General features: G+C 52.7%; 20 non-coding genes across 20 annotated transcripts; all 20 read right to left on the bottom strand.

The window, feature by feature from the left end:
• Positions 1 to 424: 424 nt before the first annotated feature.
• On the bottom strand, positions 425 to 543 carry LOC135589872 (5S ribosomal RNA). Its single transcript, XR_010477279.1, has one exon. It is a non-coding gene; the product is annotated as a 5S ribosomal RNA (ribosomal RNA).
• A 544-nt stretch (positions 544 to 1,087) lies between these two features.
• On the bottom strand, positions 1,088 to 1,206 carry LOC135589871 (5S ribosomal RNA). The gene has a single exon (XR_010477277.1). It is a non-coding gene; the product is annotated as a 5S ribosomal RNA (ribosomal RNA).
• A 544-nt stretch (positions 1,207 to 1,750) lies between these two features.
• On the bottom strand, positions 1,751 to 1,869 carry LOC135591946 (5S ribosomal RNA). The gene has a single exon (XR_010478712.1). It is a non-coding gene; the product is annotated as a 5S ribosomal RNA (ribosomal RNA).
• A 544-nt stretch (positions 1,870 to 2,413) lies between these two features.
• Positions 2,414 to 2,532, bottom strand: LOC135589867 (5S ribosomal RNA). The gene has a single exon (XR_010477273.1). It is a non-coding gene; the product is annotated as a 5S ribosomal RNA (ribosomal RNA).
• A 544-nt stretch (positions 2,533 to 3,076) lies between these two features.
• LOC135589852 (5S ribosomal RNA) lies at positions 3,077 to 3,195 on the bottom strand. The gene has a single exon (XR_010477259.1). It is a non-coding gene; the product is annotated as a 5S ribosomal RNA (ribosomal RNA).
• A 544-nt stretch (positions 3,196 to 3,739) lies between these two features.
• Positions 3,740 to 3,858, bottom strand: LOC135589870 (5S ribosomal RNA). Its single transcript, XR_010477276.1, has one exon. It is a non-coding gene; the product is annotated as a 5S ribosomal RNA (ribosomal RNA).
• Positions 3,859 to 4,402: 544 nt separating this feature from the next.
• On the bottom strand, positions 4,403 to 4,521 carry LOC135590348 (5S ribosomal RNA). Its single transcript, XR_010477756.1, has one exon. It is a non-coding gene; the product is annotated as a 5S ribosomal RNA (ribosomal RNA).
• Positions 4,522 to 4,861: 340 nt separating this feature from the next.
• On the bottom strand, positions 4,862 to 4,980 carry LOC135589784 (5S ribosomal RNA). Its single transcript, XR_010477191.1, has one exon. It is a non-coding gene; the product is annotated as a 5S ribosomal RNA (ribosomal RNA).
• A 544-nt stretch (positions 4,981 to 5,524) lies between these two features.
• LOC135589650 (5S ribosomal RNA) lies at positions 5,525 to 5,643 on the bottom strand. The gene has a single exon (XR_010477056.1). It is a non-coding gene; the product is annotated as a 5S ribosomal RNA (ribosomal RNA).
• A 340-nt stretch (positions 5,644 to 5,983) lies between these two features.
• On the bottom strand, positions 5,984 to 6,102 carry LOC135589903 (5S ribosomal RNA). The gene has a single exon (XR_010477309.1). It is a non-coding gene; the product is annotated as a 5S ribosomal RNA (ribosomal RNA).
• A 544-nt stretch (positions 6,103 to 6,646) lies between these two features.
• Positions 6,647 to 6,765, bottom strand: LOC135590279 (5S ribosomal RNA). Its single transcript, XR_010477686.1, has one exon. It is a non-coding gene; the product is annotated as a 5S ribosomal RNA (ribosomal RNA).
• A 544-nt stretch (positions 6,766 to 7,309) lies between these two features.
• LOC135591418 (5S ribosomal RNA) lies at positions 7,310 to 7,428 on the bottom strand. Its single transcript, XR_010478516.1, has one exon. It is a non-coding gene; the product is annotated as a 5S ribosomal RNA (ribosomal RNA).
• A 544-nt stretch (positions 7,429 to 7,972) lies between these two features.
• On the bottom strand, positions 7,973 to 8,091 carry LOC135590448 (5S ribosomal RNA). Its single transcript, XR_010477856.1, has one exon. It is a non-coding gene; the product is annotated as a 5S ribosomal RNA (ribosomal RNA).
• A 544-nt stretch (positions 8,092 to 8,635) lies between these two features.
• On the bottom strand, positions 8,636 to 8,754 carry LOC135589997 (5S ribosomal RNA). The gene has a single exon (XR_010477404.1). It is a non-coding gene; the product is annotated as a 5S ribosomal RNA (ribosomal RNA).
• A 550-nt stretch (positions 8,755 to 9,304) lies between these two features.
• On the bottom strand, positions 9,305 to 9,423 carry LOC135590808 (5S ribosomal RNA). The gene has a single exon (XR_010478213.1). It is a non-coding gene; the product is annotated as a 5S ribosomal RNA (ribosomal RNA).
• Positions 9,424 to 9,967: 544 nt separating this feature from the next.
• LOC135592046 (5S ribosomal RNA) lies at positions 9,968 to 10,086 on the bottom strand. The gene has a single exon (XR_010478812.1). It is a non-coding gene; the product is annotated as a 5S ribosomal RNA (ribosomal RNA).
• A 550-nt stretch (positions 10,087 to 10,636) lies between these two features.
• On the bottom strand, positions 10,637 to 10,755 carry LOC135590807 (5S ribosomal RNA). The gene has a single exon (XR_010478212.1). It is a non-coding gene; the product is annotated as a 5S ribosomal RNA (ribosomal RNA).
• A 544-nt stretch (positions 10,756 to 11,299) lies between these two features.
• Positions 11,300 to 11,418, bottom strand: LOC135592045 (5S ribosomal RNA). The gene has a single exon (XR_010478811.1). It is a non-coding gene; the product is annotated as a 5S ribosomal RNA (ribosomal RNA).
• Positions 11,419 to 11,962: 544 nt separating this feature from the next.
• Positions 11,963 to 12,081, bottom strand: LOC135589375 (5S ribosomal RNA). The gene has a single exon (XR_010476783.1). It is a non-coding gene; the product is annotated as a 5S ribosomal RNA (ribosomal RNA).
• Positions 12,082 to 12,625: 544 nt separating this feature from the next.
• On the bottom strand, positions 12,626 to 12,744 carry LOC135592094 (5S ribosomal RNA). The gene has a single exon (XR_010478859.1). It is a non-coding gene; the product is annotated as a 5S ribosomal RNA (ribosomal RNA).
• Positions 12,745 to 12,946: the final 202 nt, after the last annotated feature.

Below are 12,946 nucleotides of genomic sequence, written 5' to 3'. Positions count from 1 at the left end.
AGGCCGACCGCGTACCGGACACGGCAAGCGCGCGCCGAAACCATCGGGACTTTCTCGAACGAACTCGGAATCGCTATTGCGGCCCCATTCCGGAAAGCTCTCTCCGAGCCCCACGAGACTGACTGCGTAGCGGTCACGGCAAATTCCGAGGCCCAAAACCATCGCCTCGGAGGTCGACGGGAGAGGTTTTGGCCGCTCGGGGCGCAAAAAGGAGTGCAACACGAGGACTTCCCAGGGGGTCACCCATCCTAGAACCATGTCTGGTCATTGTATGTTTTATGAAGAAATTTTTAGATGATGATTTCATTATTCTCCTGCTATATATATGTTAATGACATATTTATTGTTGGCCATAATGCTGGAAAAATTGAAAAGCTTAAAAGAGAGTTTTAAGTAAGTCTTTTGGCCGCTCGGGGCGCAAAAAGGAGTGCAACACGAGGACTTCCCAGGGGGTCACCCATCCTAGTACTACTCTCGCCCAAGCAAGCTTAACTTCAGAGTTCTGATGGGATCCGGTGCTATAGTGCTGGTATGATCGCACTAGTTTTGTGTGCGTCGTCCCTCGCCTATGTGCACGTCGCGGACGGCGCATCGACGACCGGAGCCCCGAAACCTCTCGAACGATCTCGGAATCGCCATTGTCGGATCCCTCCGATGCCCACGAGGCCGACCACGTACCGGACACGGCAAGCGCGCGCCGAAACCATCGGGACTTTCTCGAACGAACTCGGAATCGCTATTGCGGCCCCATTCCGGAAAGCTCTCTCCGAGCCCCACGAGACTGACTGCGTAGCGGTCACGGCAAATTCCGAGGCCCAAAACCATCGCCTCGGAGGTCGACGGGAGAGGTTTTGGCCGCTCGGGGAGCAGAAAGGAGTGCAACACGAGGACTTCCCAGGGGGTCACCCATCCTAGAACCATGTCTGGTCATTGTATGTTTTATGAAGAAATTTTTAGATGATGATTTCATTATTCTCCTGCTATATATATGTTAATGACATATTTATTGTTGGCCATAATGCTGGAAAAATTGAAAAGCTTAAAAGAGAGTTTTAAGTAAGTCTTTTGGCCGCTCGGGGCGCAAAAAGGAGTGCAACACGAGGACTTCCCAGGGGGTCACCCATCCTAGTACTACTCTCGCCCAAGCAAGCTTAACTTCAGAGTTCTGATGGGATCCGGTGCTATAGTGCTGGTATGATCGCACTAGTTTTGTGTGCGTCGTCCCTCGCCTATGTGCACGTCGCGGACGGCGCATCGACGACCGGAGCCCCGAAACCTCTCGAACGATCTCGGAATCGCCATTGTCGGATCCCTCCGATGCCCACGAGGCCGACCACGTACCGGACACGGCAAGCGCGCGCCGAAACCATCGGGACTTTCTCGAACGAACTCGGAATCGCTATTGCGGCCCCATTCCGGAAAGCTCTCTCCGAGCCCCACGAGACTGACTGCGTAGCGGTCACGGCAAATTCCGAGGCCCAAAACCATCGCCTCGGAGGTCGACGGGAGAGGTTTTGGCCGCTCGGGGCGCAAAAAGGAGTGCAACACGAGGACTTCCCAGGGGGTCACCCATCCTAGAACCATGTCTGGTCATTGTATGTTTTATGAAGAAATTTTTAGATGATGATTTCATTATTCTCCTGCTATATATATGTTAATGACATATTTATTGTTGGCCATAATGCTGGAAAAATTGAAAAGCTTAAAAGAGAGTTTTAAGTAAGTCTTTTGGCCGCTCGGGGCGCAAAAAGGAGTGCAACACGAGGACTTCCCAGGGGGTCACCCATCCTAGTACTACTCTCGCCCAAGCAGGCTTAACTTCGGAGTTCTGATGGGATCCGGTGCTTTAGTGCTGGTATGATCGCACTCGTTTTGTGTGCGTCGTCCCTCGCCTTTGTGCACGTCGCGGACGGCGCATCGACGACCGGAGCCCCGAAACCTCTCGAACGATCTCGGAATCGCCATTGTCGGATCCCTCCGATGCCCACGAGGCCGACCGCGTACCGGACACGGCAAGCGCGCGCCGAAACCATCGGGACTTTCTCGAACGAACTCGGAATCGCTATTGCGGCCCCATTCTGGAAAGCTCTCTCCGAGCCCCACGAGACTGACTGCGTAGCGGTCACGGCAAATTCCGAGGCCCAAAACCATCGCCTCGGAGGTCGACGGGAGAGGTTTTGGCCGCTCGGGGCGCAAAAAGGAGTGCAACACGAGGACTTCCCAGGGGGTCACCCATCCTAGAACCATGTCTGGTCATTGTATGTTTTATGAAGAAATTTTTAGATGATGATTTCATTATTCTCCTGCTATATATATGTTAATGACATATTTATTGTTAGCCATAATGCTGGAAAAATTGAAAAGCTTAAAAGAGAGTTTTAAGTAAGTCTTTTGGCCGCTCGGGGCGCAAAAAGGAGTGCAACACGAGGACTTCCCAGGGGGTCACCCATCCTAGTACTACTCTCGCCCAAGCACGCTTAACTTCGGAGTTCTGATGGGATCCGGTGCTTTAGTGCTGGTATGATCGCGCTCGTTTTGTGTGCGTCGTCCCTCGCCTTTGTGCACGTCGCGGACGGCGCATCGACGACCGGAGCCCCGAAACCTCTCGAACGATCTCGGAACCGCCATTGTCGGATCCCTCCGATGCCCACGAGGCCGACCGCGTACCGGAAACGGCAAGCGCGCGCCGAAACCATCGGGACTTTCTCGAACGAACTCGGAATCGCTATTGCGGCCCCATTCCGGAAAGCTCTCTCCGAGCCCCACGAGACTGACTGCGTAGCGGTCACGGCAAATTCCGAGGCCCAAAACCATCGCCTCGGAGGTCGACGGGAGAGGTTTTGGCCGCTCGGGGCGCAAAAAGGAGTGCAACACGAGGACTTCCCAGGGGGTCACCCATCCTAGAACCATGTCTGGTCATTGTATGTTTTATGAAGAAATTTTTAGATGATGATTTCATTATTCTCCTGCTATATATATGTTAATGACATATTTATTGTTGGCCATAATGCTGGAAAAATTGAAAAGCTTAAAAGAGAGTTTTAAGTAAGTCTTTTGGCCGCTCGGGGCGCAAAAAGGAGTGCAACACGAGGACTTCCAAGGGGGTCACCCATCCTAGTACTACTCTCACCCAAGCAGGCTTAACTTCGGAGTTCTGATGGGATCCGGTGCTTTAGTGCTGGTATGATCGCACTCGTTTTGTGTGCGTCGTCCCTCGCCTTTGTGCACGTCGCGGACGGCGCATCGACGACCGGAGCCCCGAAACCTCTCGAACGATCTCGGAATCGCCATTGTCGGATCCCTCCGATGCCCACGAGGCCGACCGCGTACCGGACACGGCAAGCGCGCGCCGAAACCATCGGGACTTTCTCGAACGAACTCGGAATCGCTATTGCGGCCCCATTCCGGAAAGCTCTCTCCGAGCCCCACGAGACTGACTGCGTAGCGGTCACGGCAAATTCCGAGGCCCAAAACCATCGCCTCGGAGGTCGACGGGAGAGGTTTTGGCCGCTCGGGGCGCAAAAAGGAGTGCAACACGAGGACTTCCCAGGGGGTCACCCATCCTAGAACCATGTCTGGTCATTGTATGTTTTATGAAGAAATTTTTAGATGATGATTTCATTATTCTCCTGCTATATATATGTTAATGACATATTTATTGTTGGCCATAATGCTGGAAAAATTGAAAAGCTTAAAAGAGAGTTTTAAGTAAGTCTTTTGGCCGCTCGGGGCGCAAAAAGGAGTGCAACACGAGGACTTCCCAGGGGGTCACCCATCCTAGTACTACTCTCGCCCAAGCAAGCTTAACTTCAGAGTTCTGATGGGATCCGGTGCTATAGTGCTGGTATGATCGCACTAGTTTTGTGTGCGTCGTCCCTCGCCTATGTGCACGTCGCGGACGGCGCATCGACGACCGGAGCCCCGAAACCTCTCGAACGATCTCGGAATCGCCATTGTCGGATCCCTCCGATGCCCACGAGGCCGACCACGTACCGGACACGGCAAGCGCGCGCCGAAACCATCGGGACTTTCTCGAACGAACTCGGAATCGCTATTGCGGCCCCATTCCGGAAAGCTCTCTCCGAGCCCCACGAGACTGACTACGTAGCGGTCACGGCAAATTCCGAGGCCCAAAACCATCGCCTCGGAGGTCGACGGGAGAGGTTTTGGCCGCTCGGGGAGCAGAAAGGAGTGCAACACGAGGACTTCCCAGGGGGTCACCCATCCTAGAACCATGTCTGGTCATTGTATGTTTTATGAAGAAATTTTTAGATGATGATTTCATTATTCTCCTGCTATATATATGTTAATGACATATTTATTGTTGGCCATAATGCTGGAAAAATTGAAAAGCTTAAAAGAGAGTTTTAAGTAAGTCTTTTGGCCGCTCGGGGCGCAAAAAGGAGTGCAACATGAGGACTTCCCAGGGGGTCACCCATCCTAGTACTACTCTCGCCCAAGCAAGCTTAACTTCGGAGTTCTGATGGGATCCGGTGCTTTAGTGCTGGTATGATCTCACTCGTTTTGTATGCGTCGTCCCTCGCCTTTGTGCACGTCGCGGACGGCGCATCGACGACAAATTTCGAGGCCGAAAACCATCGCCTCGGAGGTCGACGGGAGAGGTTTTGGCCGCTCGGGGCGCAAAAAGGAGTGCAACACGAGGACTTCCCAGGGGGTCACCCATCCAAGAACCATGTCTGGTCATTGTATGTTTTATGAAGAAATTTTTAGATGATGATTTCATTATTCTCCTGCTATATATATGTTAATGACATATTTATTGTTGGCCATAATGCTGGAAAAATTGAAAAGCTTAAAAGAGAGTTTTAAGTAAGTCTTTTGGCCGCTCGGGGCGCAAAAAGGAGTGCAACACGAGGACTTCCCAGGGGGTCACCCATCCTAGTACTACTCTCGCCCAAGCACGCTTAACTTCAGAGTTCTGATGCGATCCGGTGCTTTTGTGCTGGAATGATCGCACTCGTTTTGTTTGCGTCGTCCCTCGCCTTTGTGCACGTCGCGGACGGCGCATCGACGACCGGAGCCCCGAAACCTCTCGAACGATCTCGGAATCGCCATTGTCGGATCCCTCCGATGCCCACGAGGCCGACCGCGTACCGGACACGGCAAGCGCGCGCCGAAACCATCGGGACTTTCTCGAACGAACTCGGAATCGCTATTGCGGCCCCATTCCGGAAAGCTCTCTCCGAGCCCCACGAGACTGACTGCGTAGCGGTCACGGCAAATTCCGAGGCCCAAAACCATCGCCTCGGAGGTCGACGGGAGAGGTTTTGGCCGCTCGGGGAGCAGAAAGGAGTGCAACACGAGGACTTCCCAGGGGGTCACCCATCCTAGAACCATGTCTGGTCATTGTATGTTTTATGAAGAAATTTTTAGATGATGATTTCATTATTCTCCTGCTATATATATGTTAATGACATATTTATTGTTGGCCATAATGCTGGAAAAATTGAAAAGCTTAAAAGAGAGTTTTAAGTAAGTCTTTTGGCCGCTCGGGGCGCAAAAAGGAGTGCAACATGAGGACTTCCCAGGGGGTCACCCATCCTAGTACTACTCTCGCCCAAGCAAGCTTAACTTCGGAGTTCTGATGGGATCCGGTGCTTTAGTGCTGGTATGATCGCACTCGTTTTGTATGCGTCGTCCCTCGCCTTTGTGCACGTCGCGGACGGCGCATCGACGACAAATTCCGAGGCCGAAAACCATCGCCTCGGAGGTCGACGGGAGAGGTTTTGGCCGCTCGGGGCGCAAAAAGGAGTGCAACACGAGGACTTCCCAGGGGGTCACCCATCCAAGAACCATGTCTGGTCATTGTATGTTTTATGAAGAAATTTTTAGATGATGATTTCATTATTCTCCTGCTATATATATGTTAATGACATATTTATTGTTGGCCATAATGCTGGAAAAATTGAAAAGCTTAAAAGAGAGTTTTAAGTAAGTCTTTTGGCCGCTCGGGGCGCAAAAAGGAGTGCAACACGAGAACTTCCCAGGGGGTCACCCATCCTAGTACTACTCTCGCCCAAGCACGCTTAACTTCAGAGTTCTGATGGGATCCGGTGCTTTTGTGCTGGTATGATCGCACTCGTTTTGTTTGCGTCGTCCCTCGCCTTTGTGCACGTCGCGGACGGCGCATCGACGACCGGAGCCCCGAAACCTCTCGAACGATCTCGGAATCGCCATTGTCGGATCCCTCCGATGCCCACGAGGCCGACCGCGTACCGGACACGGCAAGCGCGCGCCGAAACCATCGGGACTTTCTCGAACGAACTCGGAATCGCTATTGCGGCCCCATTCCGGAAAGCTCTCTCCGAGCCCCACGAGACTGACTGCGTAGCGGTCACGGCAAATTCCGAGGCCCAAAACCATCGCCTCGGAGGTCGACGGGAGAGGTTTTGGCCGCTCGGGGCGCAAAAAGGAGTGCAACACGAGGACTTCCCAGGGGGTCACCCATCCTAGAACCATGTCTGGTCATTGTATGTTTTATGAAGAAATTTTTAGATGATGATTTCATTATTCTCCTGCTATATATATGTTAATGACATATTTATTGTTGGCCATAATGCTGGAAAAATTGAAAAGCTTAAAAGAGAGTTTTAAGTAAGTCTTTTGGCCGCTCGGGGCGCAAAAAGGAGTGCAACACGAGGACTTCCCAGGGGGTCACCCATCCTAGTACTACTCTCACCCAAGCAAGCTTAACTTCAGAGTTCTGATGGGATCCGGTGCTATAGTGCTGGTATGATCGCACTAGTTTTGTGTGCGTCGTCCCTCGCCTATGTGCACGTCGCGGACGGCGCATCGACGACCGGAGCCCCGAAACCTCTCGAACGATCTCGGAATCGCCATTGTCGGATCCCTCCGATGCCCACGAGGCCGACCACGTACCGGACACGGCAAGCGCGCGCCGAAACCATCGGGACTTTCTCGAACGAACTCGGAATCGCTATTGCGGCCCCATTCCGGAAAGCTCTCTCCGAGCCCCACGAGACTGACTGCGTAGCGGTCACGGCAAATTCCGAGGCCCAAAACCATCGCCTCGGAGGTCGACGGGAGAGGTTTTGGCCGCTCGGGGCGCAAAAAGGAGTGCAACACGAGGACTTCCCAGGGGGTCACCCATCCTAGAACCATGTCTGGTCATTGTATGTTTTATGAAGAAATTTTTAGATGATGATTTCATTATTCTCCTGCTATATATATGTTAATGACATATTTATTGTTGGCCATAATGCTGGAAAAATTGAAAAGCTTAAAAGAGAGTTTTAAGTAAGTCTTTTGGCCGCTCGGGGCGCAAAAAGGAGGGCAACAAGAGGACTTCCCAAGGGGTCACCCATCCTAGTAATACTCTCGCCCAAGCACGCTTAACTTCGGGGTTCTGATGGGATCCGGTGCTTTAATGCTGGTATGATCGAACTCGTTTTGTGTGCGTCGTCCCTCGCCTTTGTGCACGTCGCGGACGGCGCATCGACGACCGGAGCCCCGAAACCTCTCGAACGATCTCGGAATCGCCATTGTCGGATCCCTCCGATGCCCACGAGGCCGACCGCGTACCGGACACGGCAAGCGCGCGCCGAAACCATCGGGACTTTCTCGAACGAACTCGGAATCGCTATTGCGGCCCCATTCCGGAAAGCTCTCTCCGAGCTCCACGAGACTGACTGCGTAGCGGTCACGGCAAATTCCGAGGCCCAAAACCATCGCCTCGGAGGTCGACGGGAGAGGTTTTGGCCGCTCGGGGCGCAAAAAGGAGTGCAACACGAGGACTTCCCAGGGGGTCACCCATCCTAGAACCATGTCTGGTCATTGTATGTTTTATGAAGAAATTTTTAGATGATGATTTCATTATTCTCCTGCTATATATATGTTAATGACATATTTATTGTTGGCCATAATGCTGGAAAAATTGAAAAGCTTAAAAGAGAGTTTTAAGTAAGTCTTTTGGCCGCTCGGGGCGCAAAAAAGAGTGCAACACGAGGACTTCCAAGGGGGTCACCCATCCTAGTACTACTCTCGCCTAAGAATGCTTAACTTCGGAGTTCTGATGGGATCCGGTGCTTTAGTGCTGGTATGATCGCACTCGTTTTGTGTGCGTCGTCCCTCGCCTTTGTGCACGTCGCGGACGGCGCATCGACGACCGGAGCCCCGAAACCTCTCGAACGATCTCGTAATCGCCATTGTCGGATCCCTCCGATGCCCACGAGGCCGACCGCGTACCGGACACGGCAAGCGCGCGCCGAAACCATCGGGACTTTCTCGAACGAACTCGGAATCGCTATTGCGGCCCCATTCCGGAAAGCTCTCTCCGAGCCCCACGAGACTGACTGCGTAGCGGTCACGGCAAATTCCGAGGCCCAAAACCATCGCCTCGGAGGTCGACGGGAGAGGTTTTGGCCGCTCGGGGCGCAAAAAGGAGTGCAACACGAGGACTTCCCAGGGGGTCACCCATCCTAGAACCATGTCTGGTCATTGTATGTTTTATGAAGAAATTTTTAGATGATGATTTCATTATTCTCCTGCTATATATATGTTAATGACATATTTATTGTTGGCCATAATGCTGGAAAAATTGAAAAGCTTAAAAGAGAGTTTTAAGTAAGTCTTTTGGCCGCTCGGGGCGCAAAAAAGAGTGCAACACGAGGACTTCCAAGGGGGTCACCCATCCTAGTACTACTCTCGCCTAAGAACGCTTAACTTCGGAGTTCTGATGGGATCCGGTGCTTTAGTGCTGGTATGATCGCACTCGTTTTGTGTGCGTCGTCCCTCGCCTTTGTGCACGTCGCGGACGGCGCATCGACGACCGGAGCCCCGAAACCTCTCGAACGATCTCGGAATCGCCATTGTCGGATCCCTCCGATGCCCACGAGGCCGACCACGTACCGGACACGGCAAGCGCGCGCCGAAACCATCGGGACTTTCTCGAACGAACTCGGAATCGCTATTGCGGCCCCATTCCGGAAAGCTCTCTCCGAGCCCCACGAGACTGACTGCGTAGCGGTCACGGCAAATTCCGAGGCCCAAAACCATCGCCTCGGAGGTCGACGGGAGAGGTTTTGGCCGCTCGGGGCGCAGAAAGGAGTGCAACACGAGGACTTCCCAGGGGGTCACCCATCCTAGAACCATGTCTGGTCATTGTATGTTTTATGAAGAAATTTTTAGATGATGATTTCATTATTCTCCTGCTATATATATGTTAATGACATATTTATTGTTGGCCATAATGCTGGAAAAATTGAAAAGCTTAAAAGAGAGTTTAAGTTTTAAGTAAGTCTTTTGTCCGCTCGGGGCGCAAAAAGGAGTGCAACAACAGGACTTCCCAGGGGGTCACCCATCCTAGTACTACTCTCGCCCAAGCACGCTTAACTTCCGAGTTCTGATGGGATCCGGTGCTTTAGTGCTGGTATGATCGAAGTCATTTTGTGTGCGTCGTCCCTCGCCTTTGTGCACGTCTCGGACGGCGCATCGACGACCGGAGCCCCGAAACCTCTCGAACGATCTCGGAATCGCCATTGTCGGATCCCTCCGATGCCCACGAGGCCGACCGCGTACCGGACACGGCAAGCGCGCGCCGAAACCATCGGGACTTTCTCGAACGAACTCGGAATCGCTATTGCGGCCCCATTCCGGAAAGCTCTCTCCGAGCCCCACGAGACTGACTGCGTAGCGGTCACGGCAAATTCCGAGGCCCAAAACCATCGCCTCGGAGGTCGACGGGAGAGGTTTTGGCCGCTCGGGGCGCAAAAAGGAGTGCAACACGAGGACTTCCCAGGGGGTCACCCATCCTAGAACCATGTCTGGTCATTGTATGTTTTATGAAGAAATTTTTAGATGATAATTTCATTATTCTCCTGCTATATATATGTTAATGACATATTTATTGTTGGCCATAATCCTGGAAAAATTGAAAAGCTTAAAAAAGAGTTTTAAGTAAGTCTTTTGGCCGCTCGGGGCGCAAAAAGGAGTGCAACACGAGGACTTCCCAAGGGGTCACCCATCCTAGTACTACTCTCGCCCAAGCACGCTTAACTTGGGAGTTCTGATGGGATCCGGTGCTTTAGTGCTGGTATGATCGCACTCGTTTTGTTTGCGTCGTCCCTAGCCTTTGTGCACGTCGCGGACGGCGCATCGACGACCGGAGCCCCGAAACCTCTCGAACGATCTCGTAATCGCCATTGTCGGATCCCTCCGATGCCCACGAGGCCGACCGCGTACCGGACACGGCTAGCGCGCGCCGAAACCATCGGGACTTTCTCGAACGAACTCGGAATCGCTATTGCGGCCCCATTCCGGAAAGCTCTCTCCGAGCCCCACGAGACTGACTGCGTAGCGGTCACGGCAAATTCCGAGGCCCAAAACCATCGCCTCGGAGGTCGACGGGAGAGGTTTTGGCCGCTCGGGGCGCAGAAAGGAGTGCAACACGAGGACTTCCCAGGGGGTCACCCATCCTAGAACCATGTCTGGTCATTGTATGTTTTATGAAGAAATTTTTAGATGATGATTTCATTATTCTCCTGCTATATATATGTTAATGACATATTTATTGTTGGCCATAATGCTGGAAAAATTGAAAAGCTTAAAAGAGAGTTTAAGTTTTAAGTAAGTCTTTTGTCCGCTCGGGGCGCAAAAAGGAGTGCAACAACAGGACTTCCCAGGGGGTCACCCATCCTAGTACTACTCTCGCCCAAGCACGCTTAACTTCCGAGTTCTGATGGGATCCGGTGCTTTAGTGCTGGTATGATCGAAGTCATTTTGTGTGCGTCGTCCCTCGCCTTTGTGCACGTCTCGGACGGCGCATCGACGACCGGAGCCCCGAAACCTCTCGAACGATCTCGGAATCGCCATTGTCGGATCCCTCCGATGCCCACGAGGCCGACCGCGTACCGGACACGGCAAGCGCGCGCCGAAACCATCGGGACTTTCTCGAACGAACTCGGAATCGCTATTGCGGCCCCATTCCGGAAAGCTCTCTCCGAGCCCCACGAGACTGACTGCGTAGCGGTCACGGCAAATTCCGAGGCCCAAAACCATCGCCTCGGAGGTCGACGGGAGAGGTTTTGGCCGCTCGGGGCGCAAAAAGGAGTGCAACACGAGGACTTCCCAGGGGGTCACCCATCCTAGAACCATGTCTGGTCATTGTATGTTTTATGAAGAAATTTTTAGATGATAATTTCATTATTCTCCTGCTATATATATGTTAATGACATATTTATTGTTGGCCATAATCCTGGAAAAATTGAAAAGCTTAAAAAAGAGTTTTAAGTAAGTCTTTTGGCCGCTCGGGGCGCAAAAAGGAGTGCAACACGAGGACTTCCCAAGGGGTCACCCATCCTAGTACTACTCTCGCCCAAGCACGCTTAACTTGGGAGTTCTGATGGGATCCGGTGCTTTAGTGCTGGTATGATCGCACTCGTTTTATTTGCGTCGTCCCTAGCCTTTGTGCACGTCGCGGACGGCGCATCGACGACCGGAGCCCCGAAACCTCTCGAACGATCTCGTAATCGCCATTGTCGGATCCCTCCGATGCCCACGAGGCCGACCGCGTACCGGACACGGCTAGCGCGCGCCGAAACCATCGGGACTTTCTCGAACGAACTCGGAATCGCTATTGCGGCCCCATTCCGGAAAGCTCTCTCCGAGCCCCACGAGACTGACTGCGTAGCGGTCACGGCAAATTCCGAGGCCCAAAACCATCGCCTCGGAGGTCGACGGGAGAGGTTTTGGCCGCTCGGGGCGCAGAAAGGAGTGCAACACGAGGACTTCCCAGGGGGTCACCCATCCTAGAACCATGTCTGGTCATTGTATGTTTTATGAAGAAATTTTTAGATGATGATTTCATTATTCTCCTGCTATATATATGTTAATGACATATTTATTGTTGGCCATAATGCTGGAAAAATTGAAAAGCTTAAAAGAGAGTTTTAAGTAAGTCTTTTGGCCGCTCGGGGCGCAAAAAGGAGTGCAACACGAGGACTTCCAAGGGGGTCACCCATCCTAGTACTACTCTCGCCCAAGCAGGCTTAACTTCGGAGTTCTGATGGGATCCGGTGCTTTAGTGCTGGTATGATCGCACTCGTTTTGTGTGCGTCGTCCCTCGCCTTTGTGCACGTCGCGGACGGCGCATCGACGACCGGAGCCCCGAAACCTCTCGAACGATCTCGGAATCGCCATTGTCGGATCCCTCCGATGCCCACGAGGCCGACCGCGTACCGGACACGGCAAGCGCGCGCCGAAACCATCGGGACTTTCTCGAACGAACTCGGAATCGCTATTGCGGCCCCATTCCGGAAAGCTCTCTCCGAGCCCCACGAGACTGACTGCGTAGCGGTCACGGCAAATTCCGAGGCCCAAAACCATCGCCTCGGAGGTCGACGGGAGAGGTTTTGGCCGCTCGGGGCGCAAAAAGGAGTGCAACACGAGGACTTCCCAGGGGGTCACCCATCCTAGAACCATGTCTGGTCATTGTATGTTTTATGAAGAAATTTTTAGATGATGATTTCATTATTCTCCTGCTATATATATGTTAATGACATATTTATTGTTAGCCATAATGCTGGAAAAATTGAAAAGCTTAAAAGAGAGTTTTAAGTAAGTCTTTTGGCCGCTCGGGGCGCAAAAAGGAGTGCAACACGAGGACTTCCCAGGGGGTCAACCATCCTAGTACTACTCTCGCCCAAGCACGCTTAACTTCGGAGTTCTGATGGGATCCGGTGCTTTAGTGCTGGTATGATCGCGCTCGTTTTGTGTGCGTCGTCCCTCGCCTTTGTGCACGTCGCGGACGGCGCATCGACGACCGGAGCCCCGAAACCTCTCGAACGATCTCGGAACCGCCATTGTCGGATCCCTCCGATGCCCACGAGGCCGACCGCGTACCGGAAACGGCAAGCGCGCGCCGAAACCATCGGGACTTTCTCGAACGAACTCGGAATCGCTATTGCGG

This window comes from Musa acuminata, chromosome BXJ1-8 (genome assembly GCF_036884655.1).
Source record: "Musa acuminata AAA Group cultivar baxijiao chromosome BXJ1-8, Cavendish_Baxijiao_AAA, whole genome shotgun sequence".
Lineage (NCBI taxonomy): Eukaryota > Viridiplantae > Streptophyta > Magnoliopsida > Zingiberales > Musaceae > Musa > Musa acuminata.
This window is presented reverse-complemented; position numbering and strand designations above follow the sequence as displayed.